General features: G+C 39.6%; 1 protein-coding gene across 1 annotated transcript in view; it reads left to right on the top strand.

The window, feature by feature from the left end:
• The window catches only part of Satb2 (SATB homeobox 2), a 181,499-nt gene that overhangs the window by 25,106 nt on the left and 134,277 nt on the right, over positions 1-22,116 (top strand). The window lies entirely within an intron of this gene.

Below are 22,116 nucleotides of genomic sequence, written 5' to 3'. Positions count from 1 at the left end.
CAGTATTTTCTTAGCATTATTGTAGATGCTAAGACTGTTTGCTAATTTTTGAGTTCTTCATATCATTCCTAAGGACTGTCAAAGCTTCGTTTATTCTGATAAAGAAGCTTTGAGAGATTAGGCATTTATACAGAATGACAAATATAGTAACCAATGACATTGGATTTAATAGTGTGTCACCCAGCACATCACCCCCAGTCCAAGTGCAGTCTACAGCCAATCTCTTGGCCAGTTTGGGTGCAGTGATACAGCTGAGCTATAGAGTCAGTGCTTTCAAAAAGTGTGATAAAGGATGATTCATTCCCATTCCTCAACAACTCTCTTCCATATGTGAGGGATTCAGGATTTGATCCCAAGCAAATTGCCTACTGAATACCATTGATTTTATTTCATGCTATGTGCATAAATGAAATAAAAGAACCCCCTCTCCCTCCCTTCCCAGAAACTTTTCATGCCATTTTAGGGATGTTTTTCTTTGAATGTAAAGGTCATTGTATCCACTGCTTGCATCCTGGTGTGCCAGCTTCCTGTTTGACAGGGCTATCCATCTCAGTTAGCAGGGCTGTTGAACACATCGTGAGCTCACATGTGGAACACGAAGCACTAAGTGGCCAAGATTTGATTCTTGGCACATGCTGAGGAAAGGAGCTCTCAGGAAATTTGCACCAGGGAGCCGCACCGTGCCTTCAGTGATGTGGACCGTGTTCCACTCCCGGAGGTGAGGTACTGGCAATAAATACCGTCCACAGTGGAGGATTACATGAGGAACAAGTCAAAAGTGATTATTTGCTTCCTCAAGAGTTTTGAAAAATAAGGTTAAAAAATACTACATATACACTTGCTTTTTTTTTCTTTTTTATTGTGAAAATACTGTACAGAGGGGTTACAATTACATGGGCAAGATAGTGAGTACATTTCTTATCAAGCATTGTAGCCTCCTCCTTTGTTTCCCCTTCCCATCCCTTCCCAGCCTCCCCCTGCCCCCCCCCACCCAATCCTCCCCCCCCACCAAAGTTGTAAAGTTCGTTTTCGACATGACAACTTGATACATATACACTTTCTTTGTAAGTTGAATTAACATAATAACATTGTGAGAAGCTCTAGATCACAAAATAAACCTTCCATTATAAACAGAGGCTTTTATCACTGGATTCTGTACTGTAAAGGTAAAGAGAAAAACAACAACAAAAAATCAATTTGTTCTGTTTTAGGCTGCTGGTCTGTGTTTTGGGTAAATGGAAAAAGTTGGTATTGTTTATTTTGGAATAAATGTAATAGATCTTTGTTGTTGTTCAGATGATTAGAAGTTGGCTTTGTGCATGCTTGTTATATATAAAATGGTATGCTTGATGAGACAAGCAGGGTGAGGAGCAGAAGGAGAGAAAAGTAGAAAGGAGGCAGAATTAAAGATGGCCTTTTGAGGACGTAAGGCAGGAGGTTTTATGTGTGTTGTTGTTTTCTTCTTGTCATGTTTTGTTTTCTGTTCAGGTTTGTAATTTCCCCAAGATGGGGTTGTTATTTAGGGACCCTTTCGTAAAGCCACTGGCGGTGGAAAAGGCTCTGAATCTCTTCCTTCTGTGCTGGAGAAGTTAGACAGCTTTGAACTGACTGCTAAACTAGCAGGTTGCTTGAGCCTGTTTTTAAAAACGTAGGCTCTTGAAGCATGATGTTTCATTTTGACGTGACTAGGAAAGGTTTTTCAGTAATTGAATTGGAGACATATCTGAGGTTGTCTATGAAAGAGAAAATACATGAGCAGTGTCATTATTTTGGAATGGTGCTCAAGTCCCAATGACAAGGGAGTGCACCTATGCTTTTGTGAGCATGAGATTGTCAATTTCTTTTCTCTAAAAGGATATTCCCTCCAAGTGAGCTGAAAAGGTTTTATTAAGAAAGAATATTTGCTTCTTTCTTTCTTTTTTGATTTTTTTTATTATCTTTAAGTAGTTGTAGAAAGGAGTTGCTATTCAGCAAAGCAGTTTATGAATACAGTGTGTCTTGATAAATGTCACTTTTCAACATTCTCACCAACCCCTTCCAGCCCTCCTCTTCTTTCTTTATAACCCTTAAAGAGGACAGAAATCTTGCTACCACAGAGTTTAGGATTTCCCGCCCCCTCCAGGGTTAACAGTAATCTTTTTTAGAAGGTCAGAAGTCGGAACCCAAGAGAGAAAAGGGCACAAGATATTGTAACAACTCATGAGAACCATGTTTGTAGCTGACCAGACCCTACATTTTCTAATACACGTTCCAGGAACTCTGTTATTGTCATGGATATGACTTACAGGATTCATTGGACCTGCTGTTTTGTATATGCAAAAGACTGGAAGCTCAAAGTCTCTTTGCTTTACTCAGAATAGGTAGAGTAAGAGCTAATGAACTGTAGGCACAACTTTGTAAGAGCCCTTGTCTCTGCTAGGATTTGGAGTCTTGTAGTCTTTGGAGTCTTGTAGTCTTTAGAAGGGGGTATTTACCTAGGTCTGCTGATATGCAGGGACACCACGTTCCCCTATTCTCAATCTTAAACTGATTACTCTTCATCCTATCAATTTTCTGTGTGTGTGTGTGTGTGTGTGTGTGTGTGTGTGTGTGTGCCCACACGCACGCGTGTGATTGCACATGAGCTTGGATGTGCATGTGCACACGCCAGTCCTGGGGCTTGAATTCAGGGCTTAGGTGCTATTATTCCCTGAGCTTTTTTTTGCTGAAGGCTACACTTGATCCACAGTTCCACTCCCAATGTCAACAATGTTGAAAAGTGACATTGATCAAGGCACACTGTATTCATAAACTGCTTTGTTGAATTGGTTAATTGGTGATAAGAGTCTCATAGACTTTCCTGCCCACACTGGCTTTGGTGGGGGGGCGGGGGAGGTTGGTCTTGGTGCTTGAACTTGGGTCTGGGTGCTGTCCCTCAGCTCTTCAGCTCAAGGCTAGTGCTCTACCACTTGAGCCATAGCACTACTTCCAGCCTTTTCTGTTTATATGGTGCTGAGGAATCAAACCCAGGGCCTCATGCGTGCAAGGCAAGCACTCTACCACTGAGCCACTTTCCTAGCCCTGGCTTTGAATCACAATCCTCAGATCTCAGCCTACTGAGTAGCTAGGAATTGCCAATGTGAGCCACCAGCTCCAAGCACATCCTTTCAATTTTGAAAAGCTTTTGACTGTGGATGTAACTCAGAAGAACCTGAGCACTGTCCCTTAGCTTTTTTTTTTTTTTGGTCATGGGGCCTGAATTCTCATCGTGGGGCTTGAATTCTGGGCCAAGGCACTGTCCTTCAGCTTTTCAGCTCAAGGCGACCACTCTACCACTTGAATTACAGCCACTTCCGGTTTTCTGGTGGTTTATTGGAGATGAGTTTCACGGAGGGGCTGGAAGGTGGTTCAGTGGTAGAGCGCTTGCCTTGCATGCATGAGACCCTGGGTTCGATTCCTCAGCACCACATAAGCAAAAAGAAAAAAGCTGGAAGTGGCGCTGTGGCTCAAGTGGTAGAGTGCTAGCCTTGAGCTGAAGAGCTGAGGGACAGAGCCCAGGCCCAGATTTCAGGCCCCACGACCGGTCCCAAAAAAATAAAAGAGTTTCACGGACTTTCCTGCCCATGCTGACTTTGAACCGTGATCCTCAGATCTCAGCCTCCTGAGTAGCTACGATTATAGGCATGAGCCACCAGCACCTGCTTGTCCCTTAGCTTTTTCACTCAAGGCTGGTGCTACACCAGCTACATGAACCACAACTCAACAGCTGGCTTTTGGGTCATTAATTGGAGATAAGAGTCTCATGGACTTTTCTGCCTGGGCTGGCTTCAAACTACTGAGTTGTTTAGACTTTAGCTTCTGAGTAGCTAGGATTACAGGCATGAGCCTGCAAGGCTCCATAAGGCTTTTGATAATAACCGAAGCTTCTCACACAAGCCAGAAGTTCTCTCACCCACTGATTAAGTAGTTACTCATCATACTCGCCAGTATGAATGCTGGACTCTGGGGTAGTGGTGAGAGCAAGGTGGTGCGTCACTCTACATGCAGGATTGAATTTGCAAGTGAATAGTTTATTTCTCTTTTGCTTTCTGTAAGTTTCCAAATAAATTTACAAAATTATTTTTGACTAGAGAATTTTATGTAAAAGCAAACATGCAGAGCAATAAATAACCAGCAATTCTTTCTGGCTGGGTATTTTTTGGTGTTAAAATAGAATGTTCCAAAAGTGTGCTCATCATCATTTCTGATTTATGTTGCAATAATTACATTTATGAGGTAATCTTAAATGATATTTAAAAAATAACATGGAAAATGTATTTTGCAAATGTTAATGCCAATCAAGTAGGGTGCTGAATAGCCTCAATTATTTAAAATCCCACATGTGTGGCATAGAAAAAAGACAAAAGAAATAAATTAAAATGTCAGCAGGGTGGGTGGTAAAATTTTTCTCTTCTCTTAATCAGAAAAAAATGTATTAAACTCTATTTTCTAAATTCTCTGAATAAGTGGGAAGTTAGTTATTTCTACCTTCCTTACCACATTTTGTTTAGTAGGTCTCATTGTCCATCCTGTTTTATCCATTAGGATAGAAACTTAGGATTTAGGTGCATTTCTGTTGGTTATCTCAAAAGAAAGGTCAGGAAAGAATCAGGAAGTTATCAATGAAGTTCTGTAATGTATAAGCCAAGTGATTTATAATAGTTTTCGTAATGCTAAGTAACAATTGGAGCAATTACTGTTCATTAGGCACTCTTCCTTATTTTACTTAATTCTTATTTGATGGGAGAGAAAGCTGAGGCAGAGAAAGTGAAAAATGACCTTCTCAAGTGTACAAGCTCAGAGTGAAAGAGCTAACTCAAATCAGGAAGCTTCACCACAGAGATGCTTGTGAACAGGGTGATTTTCAGCAGTTTAGAGTTGAGATAGATACCACTTATTATTTAATTTTTGCCTTTTAAAAATGTAAACCCTAAAAAGCAATACTGTCTTGAATAGGCTGCTTGTAAAAAATATGATACATGATATATGATCTTTCTCTCTCTCCTTCTCTATTTCATTTCCATGATGAAGTACAAATAGGTACTTTTTCAAGGTAATTGAGACAGACTTCATTAAAAACAAATACCCTAAGCTTACAGAATTATTGTCTATTGAATCCAACTTCTAAAATAAAGGGTCTGTAGCAGCTTGAGTATTTCAAACATACAATTCTTGTTTATGAGATCATAATCAGTCCTGATACAAAGGCCAAACTTATTACTAGGCAAGCATGTTGTTTTTTGTATTTTATTTTAGTTTATTTTTGTTGGTCATGGGCCTGAATTCTGTTCCTGGGCACTGTCCCTCAGCTCTTCAGTTCAAGATAGGCTAGCACTCTATCACTTGAGCCACCTTCCCAGCCCCGGTTTGTTGTACTTCCTAAACGGTCTCAGGTCTTTTTTAGGAGTTTAGACATTAATGTTCATGACATGGAGGGCTGATCTCCTAAGATCTGTGTTCTGGAATTTCTGTGAAATGACCTAGGGTTGAACAGACTAGCCTTCAATGATTTAGTCCTTTATTTAATAGCTAGAAGAATGACTTCCTTTATTCTTTTTAATATTACCTATTATTCATGTAAGATTGTGTATCTTGTTAAGTTCTTCATTCATATTTTTCTCAGATCAGTTTTACTGAATTTTTATGTTTGTATGGGGTCTCAGAGCTATAGAAATTCATTTGCATAGCATCAGAAAGTGGCCATTTATTGTTTTTCTCTGCTGGCTTGGCACCAGTGGGACCCTGTACTGTTTGGAACCTCCTGTTCTATCTGTGAGGTGGGGAGCACAGCAGCATGGGGTCCTGAGGGAGACTGGAGTATGAATGTTCAGCTAGTTGTTTGGTCACACAGGGGCACCTTGGTTGGTTTCTTGAAGGTGATGAGCATTTAAAATCCAGCACTTTGAAATGCAGTGTCCCCCCTCCCCCTGCTTCAGCACTGGGAACTCTAAGGGCTCTTAAATCAAGCCTCTGGAGCACGCGTCTCAAAAGCAACTGGCAGAAATTGTTTTAAGTGTCCATGAGAGAAAACATAAGTTTTCCTCTATCTAGTTTGAGGAAATCTCACTCAGAAAAGGAGAGCAGATCTGCCCTGCTATTTTACAAGCTTGTTTTTGAGGGCCTGGAAAAGATTCCTGGAGGCTGTATTCAAATCAAACAGATTGGAGCTTCCTCTTAGCCTCCTGCTCTTCCTCAGTACAGATATGCTGCTGTCCTTTTCCTTTGGTCAGTTTTAGAAGTCAGAGAATGGAATACTAGAAAGCTCACAGAACATTTTAAACCTCTGCCCTAGAAGATTTGGTGACAAAAGTTGTCCATCACGGATCTGATCTTGAGTTAGATGGGAAGTTGATTCTTGATAAAAAGAGCCACAGCAATAAATAACAATTTGAAATGTCCTATCTATTCTAAATATGGTGATTCCCCAAGGGATAAGGAGAATTCATTCAGAGGAGGTCTATTTTATATAATTTGCAATAGAATATCTTCTATTGACCTATTTATCAGAATCATTTGGTAAAAAAAAGCACTTTTTAACACCATCTATTGGAAGAGTAGACAATGGAAATAAAATGTGAATATCATTGTAAATTTTCTTGTACCCACATTCTAATGAGTAAAAAGAAAAGGATAAAAATTTATCTTAATGGTCAATTTTGTTTAACCCAATATATCCAATGTATTCAACATATAATTTAAAATGAAAGTTAGAAATGACAAAAAACAAACAAACAAACAAAGAAACTTGGCTGGGTCACAGCTTGCTTTTCTGGTTCTCTAGTATTTATTATTATGTTATGTTATGTACGAGGTGTTGGAAATCTAGCAAAGAACCTGATGTGTGATGTCCCTGCTCTCAAGATGTATGTTTGGAAGATAGAAAACAATCCAACAGATAGCAAAACCTTAGGTAGGAAGCCTTATTTTCTGCCTCTTTTCTAGAGTTGGGTTTTGGTAAATTTCAGCTCTGGGAGAAGAGATCTTTAACCAGAACAAGACTAAGTGATTTGATGGAGTTTGAGAGTTAAACGTAAAATGATGCAGGCATTTACTTAAAAAGTTTCAGCTTTTTAAAATCACTTTATACCTATGTGGACTAACTCATGTGTAGAATAGCACAAATTTCATGTTGCTAGAAGTAGTTGGGATTAAACCAAGCTTTACTTTTTTTTTGTGAGAGAAACTGAAATTTTCCATAACAGACATATTCTGGATATATTTTTTATGATTAATGTTGAGTGCTACTTATGTACCAACGATTCTAGCTGATGTTTAGCATGCATTAACATTCCTACTGCTTGCAGTAGCTCCAGAAAGAACCTTATATCACCCACATTTTAACAGTGAGGAAGCAATCTCAGAGAAGTAAAGATCTTGATCAGCACAACACTGGTTTTGAGAAAGTATACTCAAACATGATCCCATTCAGTGGTATTATATGTCTAGTTTGTTGGTTGAGAACAGAATTTAGACTAATAAGCTATAGTTTCAGGAGCTGACCAAAGGTTGACATTTTGAATTGGTAGTTGAATGAACACACATTTTTATATTGAATAAGGAGCTTGTTTTGAGTGTAAATAACAAACTTGAACTTACTATATGGCAAGTAGTTTTTTTGTTTTTGTTTTCTGGTACTGGGGTTGGATCTCTGGGCCTGGTTGCTCTCCCTGAGGTTTTGTGCTACCACTGGAGCCACAGCTCTACTTCCTTTTTTTTTTTTTTGTAGTTTAGTTGAGATAAGAGTCTCATGGACTTTCCTGTGCAGGGTGGCTTCAAACTGTGATCCTCAAATCTTAGATTCCTGAGTAGGTAGGATTATAGACATGAGCCACTGGTACCTGGCTGCAAATAGCATTTTATAATAACTTATTACACTTAGCCTCATTTTTGTCTATTTAAACTCCTCGTAAAATGTACAGCATTAAAAATATTTTTGACCAAATACCAAATACCAGTGGCTTTTGCCTGTAATCTCAGAAGGCTGAGATCCAAAGGATTCTAGTTTGAAACCAACCCAGACAGAAAAGTCTATGAGACTCCAACTCCAAAAATGACCAGCAAAAAAGCCAGACTGGAGACATGGCTCAAATAATAGAGCGCCAGCTATGCAAGCAGATCAAGTGTCAGAACATAAGTTCAATACTGGTACCAACAACAACAAGAAAAAAAAAAAAAAAAGAAAGATCCTTTCCTGGCTAAGCATAGTGACTCGTGCCTATATTCCTAGCTACCCAGCAGTTGAACATTGGAAGATCATGGTCAGAGGTAGACCAAGCAATAGTAGGAAACCTTATCTGAAAAAAAACTTAAAGTAAGAGAAATGGAAGCGTGGCTTAGGTGGTAGGGCTTGTGCATAACAAATACAAAGATACGAGTTCATCCCCAGTATTGCCAAAAGGTCCCTTTTTAATGATAATATAAAACTGGTTATTGAATGAATTACAGAATTGGTTATAAAGTTAAAATTAAAAATTTAAATAGAAAACAAAAACAAAACAAAATGCCATGGGACCAAACACCTAGGCAATATTTTTAAGTTATTTCCCTTTTGTCATAGTTTTATGCCTATTTTTACATAGCTGAGATTATATATGTATAAAATCTTCACTTAACAGTATAATCTGTAAAATTCACGTACTCTTGTTTGTTGTTCTTTTAATTTTGTGCTGGTCCTGGAGCTTGAACTCAAGGCCTGGGCTCTGTCCCTGAGCTTTTATTGCTCAGGGCTAGCGCTCTATCACTTTGAGTCACAGTGCCTCATGGACTTTCCTCCTGGGCTAGCTTTAGGGTAGTTTCAAACCTTGATCCTCAGATCTCAGCCACCTGAGTAGAATTTCAGGCTTAAGCCCCTAGTGCCCAGCTATAATCCTTATATTCTTAATTATTATTTTCATTGCTAATAACAAGCTTTTGGTTTCTAAATTAAAAAGAAACATTTTTGATTGTTCATATGGTAGTACTGGGATTGAATTTAGTATTTAAAGCTTGCTAAGTAAATACTCTGTCACTTGAATCATGTCCCCCCTTTTCAATATCATTCTCAAGTCTTTCAATTGTGTGTGTGTGTGTGTGTGTGTGTGTGTGTGTGTGTGTGTGTGTGTGTGTGTGTGTGTGTGTGTGTGTGTGTGTGTGTGTGTGTATGTGGCCTATATGCTATCTCTGACCTTCCTTTTTCTTTCTTTTTTTTTTTTTTGGTCAGTCATGGGGCTTGAACTTAGTGTGTGGGCACTATCCATGAGCTCTTTTGCTCAAGGCTAGCACTCTACTACTTTGAACTGCAGTGACATTTCTGGTCTTCTGGTCTTCTGGTGGTTAATTAGAGATAAGAGCCTCACCAACCTTTCAGCCTCTGAAATCTGAGGATTATAGGATTATAGGCCCTCTCCCTTTCTTTTTTCTTTTTTTCTTTTTTTTTCTTGGTCGTGGGGCTTGAACTCTGGGCCTGAGTGCTATCCTGAGCTCTTCAGCTCAAGGCCAGCATACTACCACTTGAGCCACAGTGCTACTTCTGGTTTTCTGGTGGTTTATTGGCGATAAGAGTCTCATGGACTTTCCTGTCTGGTCTGGCTTTGAACCACCATCCTCAGATCTCAGCCTCCTGTGTAGTTAACATTATAGGCGTGAGCCTGGTATCCAGCTCTTTTTTTCTTTTTGTGTCATGTTTGTTTTTGGAAAAATTTAGGAGCAGTCACTCACTTAAAAATGCAGAGAATACCCAATACATGCTGGGTAAGCAGAATGATTTATGCCAACATTTATGTACAAATACAGTTAGTCTTTGAAAAATATGTATTTTTTTCTTTTGCTTCATTTCAGGTGAAAGGCCCATTAGTATTGCTACTATTTCTGCATTGACTCATTTTCTTACCTTTGTCTTATGGTACAGTTAAAAGTGACAAAGAGTTATTTTGTTTGTTTTTCATGTGGAAGAAGAGTATAAAGGCATTGTGCCATTCAAGAAACACATTAATTGATTTCATATTTTGTTTTTGTAATAGTCTTGTTCTTACCAACAGTTTGGTCTTTTTCCTCTTTAGAGAGCACATACACAGTATTGTGTGGCCTAGTGACTGAGTGCTTACTAGTTTCATAATGACAAGCCTATGTTAAGATGTCCTGTGGCCTAGGAATTAATAGCCGATGACAGTTCATCTGTTTGTAAGCCTCTGGTTTTCGCTATGTGTAGTAGTGAAGAGACTGTGAAAGAACCATTGGAGAACCTTTGGAAGGCTTTTATTGAGTTTGCATTAGCTGAGGATAGCCTGCTCTTGAAGGTACAGAACCCGTCAAGCAGCTCATGAAGACTTCCAGGCTTGCTACCACAGCCATGGCAATCTGTGTGTGATTTGTTTCTACTAGACCTTTGGTCCTATTGGACATGGAGAAGAAATGAACGCTCATCTTTGTCTCCCAGTTCAAAAATGAGCCTAGCTTCTTCCCATAGTCTTCCCCTGTACTTTACCAGTTGTCAGTCGGGCCTACTTAGAATTCAAATGTATGTAAAGGCAGGTATATTAAAACATACATACCTGTAATCCCACCACTGAAGAGGCTGAGGTATGAGTTTGAGACCAGCCTGGGCTAAATAGCAAGGCTCTTTGTGTGAGGGAGGGCAATGTGAGGGGCAGGAAAGACCAAGAAGAAAGAGAAGAAGTAAAATAATTGAAACATTCCAGGCATACTGGCTCATATTTTCAATCTCAAGGATTTGGGTCACAGCTCTAGGCCCCAGGTATGAGGAGGCAGTAGTAGGGAGATCATGGTTTGAGGCCAGTGCTGAGTACAAATGGGAAAGCCTACCTGAAAAATAACTAAAGCAGGAAATGGCACTGTGGCTCAAGTGGTGGTAGAGGCTTGCCTTGAGCTGAAGAGTCAGGTAGAGCACCCAGGCCTAGAGTTCAAGCCCCATGACCGACAAAAAAAAACAAAAAACAAACAAACCAAAAAACAAAACTAAAGCCAGGAAGGGGTGAGAGTGTGTCACAAGTAGTACAGCAACAGCCTTCTCTCCCTTTGGAATGCCTTAGGAATAGCCAGTAAGATATAAGCTAAAAGAGAGGTGTGAGCCAGGTGCAGGTGACTTATGCTTGTGAGCCTAGCTGCTCAGGAATCTGAGATATGAGGATCTTGATTTGAAGGCAGCCTGGGGAAGAAATTCTCTGAGACTCTTTTTCTTTTTCTTTTTTTTGGTTGGTCGTGGGTCTGAACTCTGGGCCTGGGCACTGTCCCTCAGCTCTTCAGCTCAAGGCTAGCGCTCTACCACTTGAGCTACAGCATCACTTACGGCTTTTTCTGCTTATGTGGTGCTGAGGAATCAAACCCAGAGCCTCATGCATTCAAGGCAAGCACTCTACCACTAAGCCACCTCCCCAGCCCCTCTCTGAGACTCTTATCTCCAAATAACCACCTCAAAGCCTTCTTTGCTCACATGATCAAAATGTGGTTACTATGGTGGGTTATTAAGAATATCAGTAAAAGTCCATATAAGGCCAACCTAATATAACTGGAGTCAATTGTTAAAAAGGCAAGCTATGTCTCCTTTTTTTCTTTCATTTTCTTTCTGGAGTAGATCAGGAGGAAAGGAGGCAGGGGGGAAAAAACCTTCAAAGACATTACAAATGCATTCTACTTAATCTGAAATATTCTGATGCTTCTGGGGAAGTGAGATGATTTAATTTCATATATAATTGCATGAGGAATTATAAATTATGTTTTCTAAAATACCTAGGACACTAAACCACAAAATGAACAGATAAAACTGATTTGTTCTCTGACAAGTCAAGATGTATGGCAGTGTTTTCATTACAAGTGTTGTTTGTGCACGGTGAACAGCTGAGTATGTTACAACATGACACGAATTGTTTCCAGGCGGCACTGTTCTTGCTTGGACATCCCAATGTGATTTATGACCATGCTAACAGGTTTTTTTTTTTTTTTTAATAACACGGTGTCAAGCAAAACCCAGGTTGAACTTCTAAAAATCATGGGATGCAGCTATGTCTTTCTAATTCTTTGGCATACATTTACTCCTTTAGGACTAAGGTGCTTCAGTCTGTGGAGTGAATGGATCATTTTCAGGGAACTGGGGGTGCCATTTAGGAAGTTCTTTCTTTTATTTTCCTGGAAAGTAAGTGTTGACATCTTAAGGAAGGAAAGTTGTTCATAGGAAGATGGAGCAAGAAACCTAGATTTTTTTTTTTTTTTTTGGTGTGTGTGTTTTCTGTATCTGCTCATGAAAGGTGAAAAGTCAAAAGTTGTTGCTGGGTGCTGGTGGTTCAAGTCTGTAATCTTAGCCACTCAGGAGGCTGAGATCTGAGAAACACAGTTCAAAGCCAGCCTGGGCAGGAAAGTCAATGAGACTCTCACCTCTAAGAAATTATTTACAAAACAGCCAGAAGTGGAGCTGTGGCTCCAGTGGTAAGAGCGCTAGTCTTCAGCACAAAAGCTTAGGGACAGTACGTGGGCTTTGACTTTTAAGCCCTAGGACCAACACACACACACACACAAAGTTTGATGTGAGGAAAAGCAAGATTCCTATGTCCCCAAGCAGCCTCTCAGACATTGATTTATTTTGAATTTAAAAAGGGTTTTGGAAATGTGTGGCACCAAAGTGGATCTGTGCACAGCACCCTTGATTCTGTGCTAGCGAGAGATGCATCTTCAGCATGCAGGGGTTCCTGTGGGTTGATGTCCACAGTTCTGGATCAGGACGTTGGTTTTGCTGGGAAGTGGTGGATTGTCACGCACCAGGTCCTCTCTGTGATCTGTCTGATTGTGGTGAGTGGGCAGGAGTAGAAGTATTCTGTGTTACAAAAACTTGGTTGAACATGACTATTCAATTTCAGATGTTAGAAATTTGTGGCTTTGCTAAGGATTGAACTCAGAGCCTTTGGGTAAGGGCTTTGCCATTGGAGCTATGTATGCCTCCAGCCTCTTTTTTGAAGTGGGGTCTCATTTTATGCTTGGGCTAGCCTAGAGCACAAAGTCTAATTTTTGTTTGTGCCTCCTAGTGTTCTGGGGAATGTCAGGTGCACATCGTTGTACTTAGCCATTGGTTGAGTTGAAGTCTTGAGAACTTTTATGCCTAGATTGGTCTGGAGCTACAATATACCCAGTGTCAGCTAGCTAGGATTATAGACTTGAATCACTAAGCTTGGCTTAAATGTTAGGATTTACTGAATGAACCAAATTAAAAGCCATACAAAAGTGTGAAGATGTAGAAGTAAAACCAGTTAAGGTTTGAAGGTAAAGGTTGCTTACAGAAGTTTACTATTGTATGTTAGTTTTTTCTTTAAATGTGTAATTAAATATTTTATTATAAAGGCAATGTACAGAGGGGTTACAATTACATGTCAGCTAAAGAATACCTTTCTTTTTGGACAATGTCACCCTTCCCCTTACTCTCTCCTAGTTTCCCCCTCCCATCTCTATCCATAAGTTGTATAGTTCATTTTAAACATAGTGTCCAGTGAGCACCAATTACTGTATCTGTTCGCCCTTTGTCCCTCCATTGCTGTATAAATGTGTAATTTTTAACATAACAAGTACAAGTAGCTAAAAGTGAATTTGCTTACTACTGTCTTCTCCTATAGAACTGGTAGGAGTTATTCCTGATGGATGCTTAATTATGGTAGCTTCATTCATGCTCAGTAAGGTCATCCAAGAGCTAACAGCGCACAGGCCTTAAGTCTCCAATTGTTCTGATTGAGAACAGTGTAGGTGTGGTCTCTGACTTCTGTGCTTTTAATCTTGGTGATTTCCCTTCCTAGTTCTGTGACTCCCTGCTTCAGTCTTCTCATCTATAAACTGGGGGTGAAAATAATTTATCCCTTGTAGGGGGATGTTAGGAAGATTGAATGAAGCAGCCCCCATTAAGTGTTTGCATTGTCCTTGACCCAGGATAAGTACTGGATAGTATTTGCTGCTATTATGACTGTTGTTGTTTTTATTATTATTTCATATTGCCAGATTCTTTTCTTTTATCCATTGCTTTTATTTTGGGTAGCTCCTTCTTCTGCTACTATTTGTGGTTCACCAGCATTATTTTCTAAATCTCTTCGCTTTTCTTAAGGTACAGGAAATATGTGTGTGTGTGTGTGTGTGTGTGTGTGTGTGTGTGTGTGTGTATGTGTTTTTATTTACTTATAATTAACAGTATCCTGTTCCTCAGTTGTACATCAACTAGGAGAGGAGTAGTTTTCTTTCTTGTGAATTAAGTATTTGATATGACATTATCTCTTTCCTTTTTATTTCAAAACACTTAATGTATTTTACATAGTTTGATAGTGTAATGAAATTTCCTTTCTAAGTCCTCTGGAAGTTGACTCCAGTGAAGCCATGTGGAAATGGTTGCTCAAGTCTTTTCTTCTTAAGTCTTTATACTTCTGGAACTGCCTCCAACAAATCAGGGCTATGCACAGCAGAAGGGCTGCAATGAAAAAAAAATGATGTCAATGATTTCCTCTGGGGATGTGTTGTCAGTAGGTATTTGTATCCTAGGAAATTTGAATGTAATGAGAACTGAACTTGTCACCTTTGAATAAAGGTTCCTTCTTTTCATCTTTCCTCCTGGAGCATTTTCATAGGAGCTAGTAGCTTCATAGTAAACCTCACTGTCTTGAAGCTCTTTTTTTCTCCTAGATTAAGTGACTGTAGCAAAAAAAAGAATTAAAATGAAAGATTTATAAATAGTGATATTTATATGACTAAAGAATCCAACTAGATATGTTATATTATATTATATATATGTTATATATATTATATATTATGTTATATTCAGTTATTGGGGCAAAATGCAATTAATTTATAAGCAGAACAGTAAGAAATCAAATGGAAGTAAATTCAAAAGAACTAATTTTAATTTAATTCTGATTTAAAATTTTCCTTATTTCTCCAGTCTTTTTCCATTCTATTTCTTTTCTGTTTTTATTTCATATTTAAACTCTTCCTGTGTTCTTTCTTTTTTGAGCAGTATTCTCTTCTAAAAAAATTAAGTATGAATTACCTGTGGGAAATGGCATTTGAAGACGACCTCTTTCTCTCCTGCCAACTAGTAGATGTGTGGTCCCACTGTGTTTTGGTGTGTGTTTGTTTTAATATTAGAATTACCAACTGAAAGCTAATAATATTCTAAGAAAATATAATTATGAAGGTAAATCTGTATAAAAAATTGCATGGTGTACCCCAAAGTCAAATATAATTATTTGATAGTTATCCAATCATAGAATTGTACATAGTGTTTTTAAATTGTGTATTTTTTAAAAAAAATTCAATTTTCCATAAAGTATAATTCACTAGATCTTAGTCAAAATCATCCACTTTGGTGTAATACAATGATGCCTACATGGAAATAAATATCCTAAAATAGAATATAATGTTTCTTCTGCCAAATATTATAATGTGAATTCCACCAAGTCCTGGTGATCACACTTTCCTGGACCTAGTGGTTCTATTTTTACTTCCTGGGTATTGGCGCTGGCCCAGGCCTGTGCATCTGACAGCCCACGCTCTAGCCTGTGGCCCTGCACAGCTGGCACGGGGGCTGCTGATGCTGCAGGTTAGAGCATGGGGTTTGGTGGGTAAAGGCAGCCTTGTAGAGAAGGGCAGCTCCCAGGGAGGAGCGCAGGGCATGGAGGATGCTCTTGTAGCTTTTGGAAAGTAGGGTGAGCATTACATCAGGAAGGGAAAGGCCTGGAACATGAGCAACAGAGCACAGGTGCTACAGGTCCAGATTCTAATCACAAAGATTTAACTGTCACAGGGTATCAGTGTCTCAAGCCTGCAATCTTAGCTACTCAGGAGGCTGAAATGTGAGAATTGAGATTTAAAGCTAGACTAGACATATATATCAGTGAGACTCATTTTTTTTTTCAGTCGTGGGGCTTGAACCACTTCCGGTTTTCTAGTGGTTTATTGGAGATAAGAGTCACACGGACTTTGCTGCCTGGGCTGGCTTTGAACCATGATCCTCAGATCTCAGCCTTTTGAGTAGCTAGGATTACAGGCTTGAGCCACCGGCGCCTGGCTATCAGTGAGACTCTTACTGCCAGTTAACCCACAAGCCAGAAATGGAAGAATGTTATACTGCTAGCTATGAGCAGAAAAAGTTGAAGGAAGAGTGCCAAGGCCAAAGTTCAAGCCCCAGTACTGGTATTAAAAACATAAGCAAAGATTTGTGTAGTCACAGAGGACCAGTGTGGGGAGGAGCTTGATGGGGCTGGGTCTCCAGGGAGTTATCTCATTGGGAGGATCAGGGTTCATTCACTTAATAAGACTTGTGGTGAATAAACTTTCACCTTCCAGCAAATTAAATAACTTACCTGTAGTGGTCTAATGTAGTTCACATATCCCTACAAGGTCTTCAATATACACTCAGTTATTTTTAACCAGCATTCAGTACCTATATTAAATGCTTATTCTTGCATTGCTGTTTTAATCATAACTTAAAATAAGCCATTAATTTTAGCTAATAAGTTAAAATAATTATTTAAAATAATTTCTAATACAAGTTGTACTTACTTTTGTGTGTGTATGCCGGTACTAGGGGTTTGAAGTCAGGGTCAGGATATTCTCTTACTTATTTTTCTCAAGGCTGTTCCTCTGCCACTTGAGCCATACTTCCACTTCTGGTGGTTTGCTAGTTGAAGGTAAGAGTCTCATGGACTTTTTCTGCCTGGGCTGGCTTTGAATCTTATTATCTAGATCTCATCCTCCTGAGTAGCTAGCATTATAGGTATAAGGTACAGCATCCAGCTTTATGGTTAATGCTTGAATTTTTTTCCCTCAGAGATTTAAAAGCAATGAGTTTAATAATAGTTAATTATAAATAGTTAATTATATATGTATGTATATATTTGTCAGTCCTGGGGCTTGAACTCTGGGCCCTCAGCTCTTCAACTCAAGGCAAGTGTTCTACCACTTGAGCCACAGCACCATTTCCAGTTTTCTGGTGGTAAGAGTCTCATGGACTTTCCTGCATGGGCTGGCTTTGCACCGTGATCCTCAGATCTCAGCCTCCTGAGTAGCTAGAATTATAGATGTGAACCCCTGGTGCCTGGCTAATTATATAATTTTTCTCTCCCCTTTTTTCTGGTTCTAGAAAGTTTAAGCTAGGACTTTATATATGCTTAGCATGTGTTCTATTACTGAGCCTCTATGTCGCAGTTATTTAAAACAGTTTCATGTATTTAAGATGTGGTCATTGGCAAATGGCAGATCTAGAATTATTCTTTTACCGAAGACAGGGTTTTTCTTTGGGGCATACATGCTACGTGATGAAGGAAAATGTATTTCTTTCACTTCAGTTATATCTTAATATGTACATATTCTTTCCCGTGTTATTTTGTATTTTAGTTCATATTTAGATTATGAAGTCTCCATTGCAGTCTTTCTGAAATCGCCTTCTTTTCATTATCCCTTCTGCTTTGTAGTCCCAACCTTTTGCTTACTCCGTATTCACCTGGCTCCCATCCCAGCATGCTTCTGGTCACTCCTCTTGCACAGGTGCCAGGTCTCCCTCCAAGGGTGCTAACAGCTCACCAGGAGATGCTGCTCCTCTGTTGTTTGTGTCCTTGGGAGAGGAATGACCAGCTAGCTGGCCTTTGGTTGTCAGTGGCCACATGGTGTTAAGAGGAAAGGCTTGTGCAGGCTGGGGCGGTGACAGCCGCAGAGGCTGGTTCAGGAGTCTTGAGTGAGCGCTTTGACACACCAAGTCACAGCCCATTATCACTTGTGCTGGTGTCAAAACAATACAGCAGCCCGAATGCAGCTCGGCTTGCTCCTGCTGTCACACATGCTTCTTGTAAGTCATTAGAGTGTTGGCATGGATCAGTCAGAGATGCATTAGGAGAGGGGAAGCGTTTATTAATCCAGTGCAGAAAGTGATTATTAATCATCTGCAACTAATGTGCTGGGAGCTTGGTGCTTCTTGTTCCAATAGGACAAGGTCCCTTGACCTCCAGGGGCCTCTTGCTCAGGAAAGCACTTATGCACAGTTGTGTAAGGCAGCATAGAAGAGGAACAAACACAATTGTTTTGAGAGTTCAAAAGGAGAAATCTCATTAGATTGGAGGGATCTGCTAAGACTGCTGAAGGAGGTGATGTGTGAGGGAGATCTTGACAAGACTGGGATTTTGATGGGGAAAGATACGATGAGACAGACAGTTGGCAGGGAGTTCTATTTGGCTGCTATGCAGGATGTGTTTCCGAGTTATTAGGACATAAGAGTCTTATAAGAACCTTAGGTACCAAGCTGTAAAGTTCATGTGTTTTTAGTGGTCTACTGCTTGAGACCATCATGGGAAGATTTTGAATCAGTGGAGCAGCACATAGGAATATGTCCGTTTTTATTAGCTTAGGTATTAAACATTAAAGGTTGCAAATGGCTACATATAGCAGAACTACAACAGTGGCATAACAAAATAGAAGTTTTATTTGTCTCAAGTAGGTGACCAATCCTGGCTAGCAGAACTTCACCACAATGTTGCCAGACTTTGGCTGTCATCCTGGCGTCTCCTCATATGGTAGCAAAATGGCGGTTGTATCTCCAGAAATCCAGTTCAGATTCCAGGCAGAAAGAGAATGGGGGAAGAAGAGCAAATGTTACAAATGCAACTTCTCCTGAAGTTCTGCCTTTATGATTCTGGAAGTGACATGCTTCTGGGAGGGATATGATTCTGAAAAGGACATTTTTCCTCAGGGCTTTTGTCATTTTTCTCACACTTAGGACTTTGGAGCCTGGGAAATTAAGTTTTTCATTTGGCACAGTGCTTTTCAGGAAAAAAAAAAAACAAATAAACACATGCACAAACACCAAACAAACTTTCTATTCTCTGGGAAGAGAAAAGGAAGAGGATATTGGTAGAGAAGTAGCAGTGTCTGGCTACAGCTTGTTACTGAAGCTGTCGTGGGAAATCAGGAATACAAAGAGCAGAGGGCAGAACCCTAGCATTGCCAGCGAAAGTCCTGATTAAATTCAGAGAAAATAATCTCACAGTTCAGTTTCAATTTTGAATTTATTTAATGAAGAAAATATTGGACCGCGAGTTAGGAAAATGAATCTTTGAATCTAGCATCATTATTAATTATTCATGCAATGCGGGTAGCCTCAGTCTTCTTATCTATAAAATTGGAGATGTCGGCTCTAGAGTCTATAATGCTAATGAGCCAGAATCTAATGTACACATGCTTTTGAGCACTATTACCAGATGAAATACTGTGTAAGTTATAAAAATTAATAAAATTAATTTTATTAATTAAATTTGAGGGGACCAAAAATAGCAAAATATTTGATGTAGTAACAAAGTACACACTCTGAAACAGCTATTTAACATTCCTGGTGTTTTCTTTTATCAGCCATCAACTTTTCTCAGACCTTGCTCTAATGTGATTATTTATGATATGACCATTTATTATATAGTCTCTTCCTGATAAATAGTTCCATTATGTTCTCTGTGTATGTTCAAGTCCATCTGGGCAGCTTATGCCATGCAAAGTGAAGATGCTTGTTTTTTTTTAAAATTTATTGTTATTGTAGAGTTGACATACAGAGGGGTTACAGTTACATGAATCAGGTAATAAGTAATGAGTACAATTCTTTTTCAGCCACATCTCCCCTTCCCTCACTCTCCCCTAGTTTTTCCCTCCTATCACTACTGTGGTAACTAGACTGTGCCTATAAATCTACAAGTAAACACACTGAATGATTAGAAAATATACACACTCTCTCTCACACAGACACACACTGGGACATAATAAATCATATAGGATTCTAGACATTGACACACTGAGGCCAAAGGAGGATATGCATAGGAGTGGTTGACAAAGAATATAGCTATGTGCACATAACCATATAAAATTATATTTTTTGAAATGAACTCTTAAGAAAAGGAAACGAGATAATGGGTTGTTATTTGTTGTCTGTGACTTGTCCCTATTGAGGAAGCATTTCTTTCTCCTGGATACTTCCTCAACCCAGTATGATAAAGAAGCTCACATGGTTTTAATATGGGTAAGAAAGACACAAAGGAATGTAAAAGTTGGCCTCTGCCTTTGCAAGATGACCTTGTGAGATGAGAAGACAAAGTCATGTGGAGTAAATAGAGAACAGTATGAAGGACTGAGGATGGAATGATATGTGTGGAAGCAGGTGAGTTAGGCTGTGTGCGGCTCTGCTGTCCAGCCTGTGAGAGGCTCTTCCTCTGCCCAAGTGCATTTGCTTACTCAGTTGATGATATTCAGACACCCCCTCCCCCAACTGTAATGGGGATTGAACCCTGAGCCTTGTACATGCTAGGCAAGTGCTCTACCATTGACTTTCATCTGCACAGCCTGACAGTTAGATCTTGGTTCATTGTCCTCAGAGTTCTTGAACTTCTCTCATTCTCCATTGGCTTTTTCTGTTGGACTACAGAGATTACACTGAATGAAAATAGAAGTTCTTCTTGTTTATTTTCTGACTCAAGCCAGAGCTCTATTTTACATCTTGATATTAAATGTTTTCAAAGTATGCATTCTTACTCCCAGGTCAACAGCACTTTATTATTTATGAAATTTAGGAGCCCCACAGCCTGGTCTAATTCTTCTTTTCCATTTCCCTCCAACCCTGTGACTTCCTTGAATTTCCTTTCTACCTTCAGAGCTGAATTTCTAAGAGTTTCTCTTACTTAACCCTGCTGTCTTTTGAACCTCTGTTCTTTAGCATTTCTTTTTTCTGTGTGTGTATGCGTACGCACCTGCGTATGCATGCACACACAGACACACACAGACACATCTATATATCCGGGGCTTGAACTCAGGGCCTTGGCAATTGTCCCTGAGATTTTAGGCTCAAGACTAGTGCTATAACACTTGAGTGGTTAATTGGAGATAAGAGTCTCTGGACTTTCCGGTCTAGGCTGGCTTTTTCCGAAGAGCTTAGCCTTCTGAGTAGGTAGGATTAAAGGCGTGAGCCACCCGTGCCTGACTCCTTTTGCATTTTCTTCTTTTGCTCACTTCTCTCCAGTTCACCAGGAAAGCTTAAGACCCAGTTTCATGTGAGGTTGCCATCAAAGAGGGTCATTCCCCCATCTTCACTGTCTGTCCACCAAATAGCTTGGTTTGCTTATTTCTCTGTGCTCCTACAACATTTATCCATAGTTATCACAATGGATTATAGTTTGTTTGCTCTTTTTTTATTCTGGGCTATGAGTTGCTCTAGTCTGTGGACCGTGTCCCATCCATACCATAACTTGCCATAATAATCTGTATATATATATAACCGCTGCAAAGCGTGGCATGGAGTCACTTGCAGGAGCTCATAAACTCTTTACTACTCATTTGGGTAACACTGGATAAGTCTTTGAATCTTCATGAATCTCATTATTTACCTACAAATAAAAATAGCATGTACGCTTATAATGTGAAGACATAATGATACATAAATAATGTTCTAGCCTGGTACCCAACACATGGCAACTATTTATATTAAAATGTTTTTTTGAAAAATGTATTAACAAGAGGAGCAACATTCATTTGGTAGGAATGCTGTTTCCTTTCTCTCTTGCCTCTTGTTTGTATATGGCAAGGAACATAAAAGGCCCCTTTAGAGACAGGTGCTAGTGGCTCACACCTGTAACCCTAGCAAGTCAGGACACTGAGATCTGAGCATCACAATTTGAAGTCAGCCTGGGCAGGAAGTCTGTGAGACTCTTATCTCCAGTTTACCACGGAAAGCCAGAAGGGTGGCTGTGGCTTAAGCAAGTTGTAGAGTGCTAAAATAGCTAATGGACAGACCCCAGGCCCTGAGCTCAAGCCCCAGAATAGCAGAAAGAAAGAAAGGAAGGGAAAGGGGAAAGAAAAAGGGGAAAAGAGAAAAGAGAAAGACCTCTTTAGCCTTATCAGTGTACTTGGGAAGCCTCTAGGGGATTCATTCTACTCTTCTTAGGAGGGGGTTAAGTTTTGAGAGTGTATGATGACAAAGATGGTATGTAAAAGAAGTATTTTTTTCTTTCTCTTTCTAAACATTCAGAGTGACTTTTAAAGAAGGCTTGCCAAGAGTAGCCAAGGAGGCCTTCTCGGAGAAGAATGTATGTGGCAGCAGAGAGTAAATGATTCAATATG

Source organism: Dipodomys spectabilis, unplaced genomic scaffold, assembly GCF_019054845.1.
Source record: "Dipodomys spectabilis isolate Male_0828 unplaced genomic scaffold, ASM1905484v1 ptg000518l, whole genome shotgun sequence".
Lineage (NCBI taxonomy): Eukaryota > Metazoa > Chordata > Mammalia > Rodentia > Heteromyidae > Dipodomys > Dipodomys spectabilis.
Note: the sequence above shows the minus strand (reverse complement) of the source record. Positions and strands in the feature narration are given on the sequence as shown.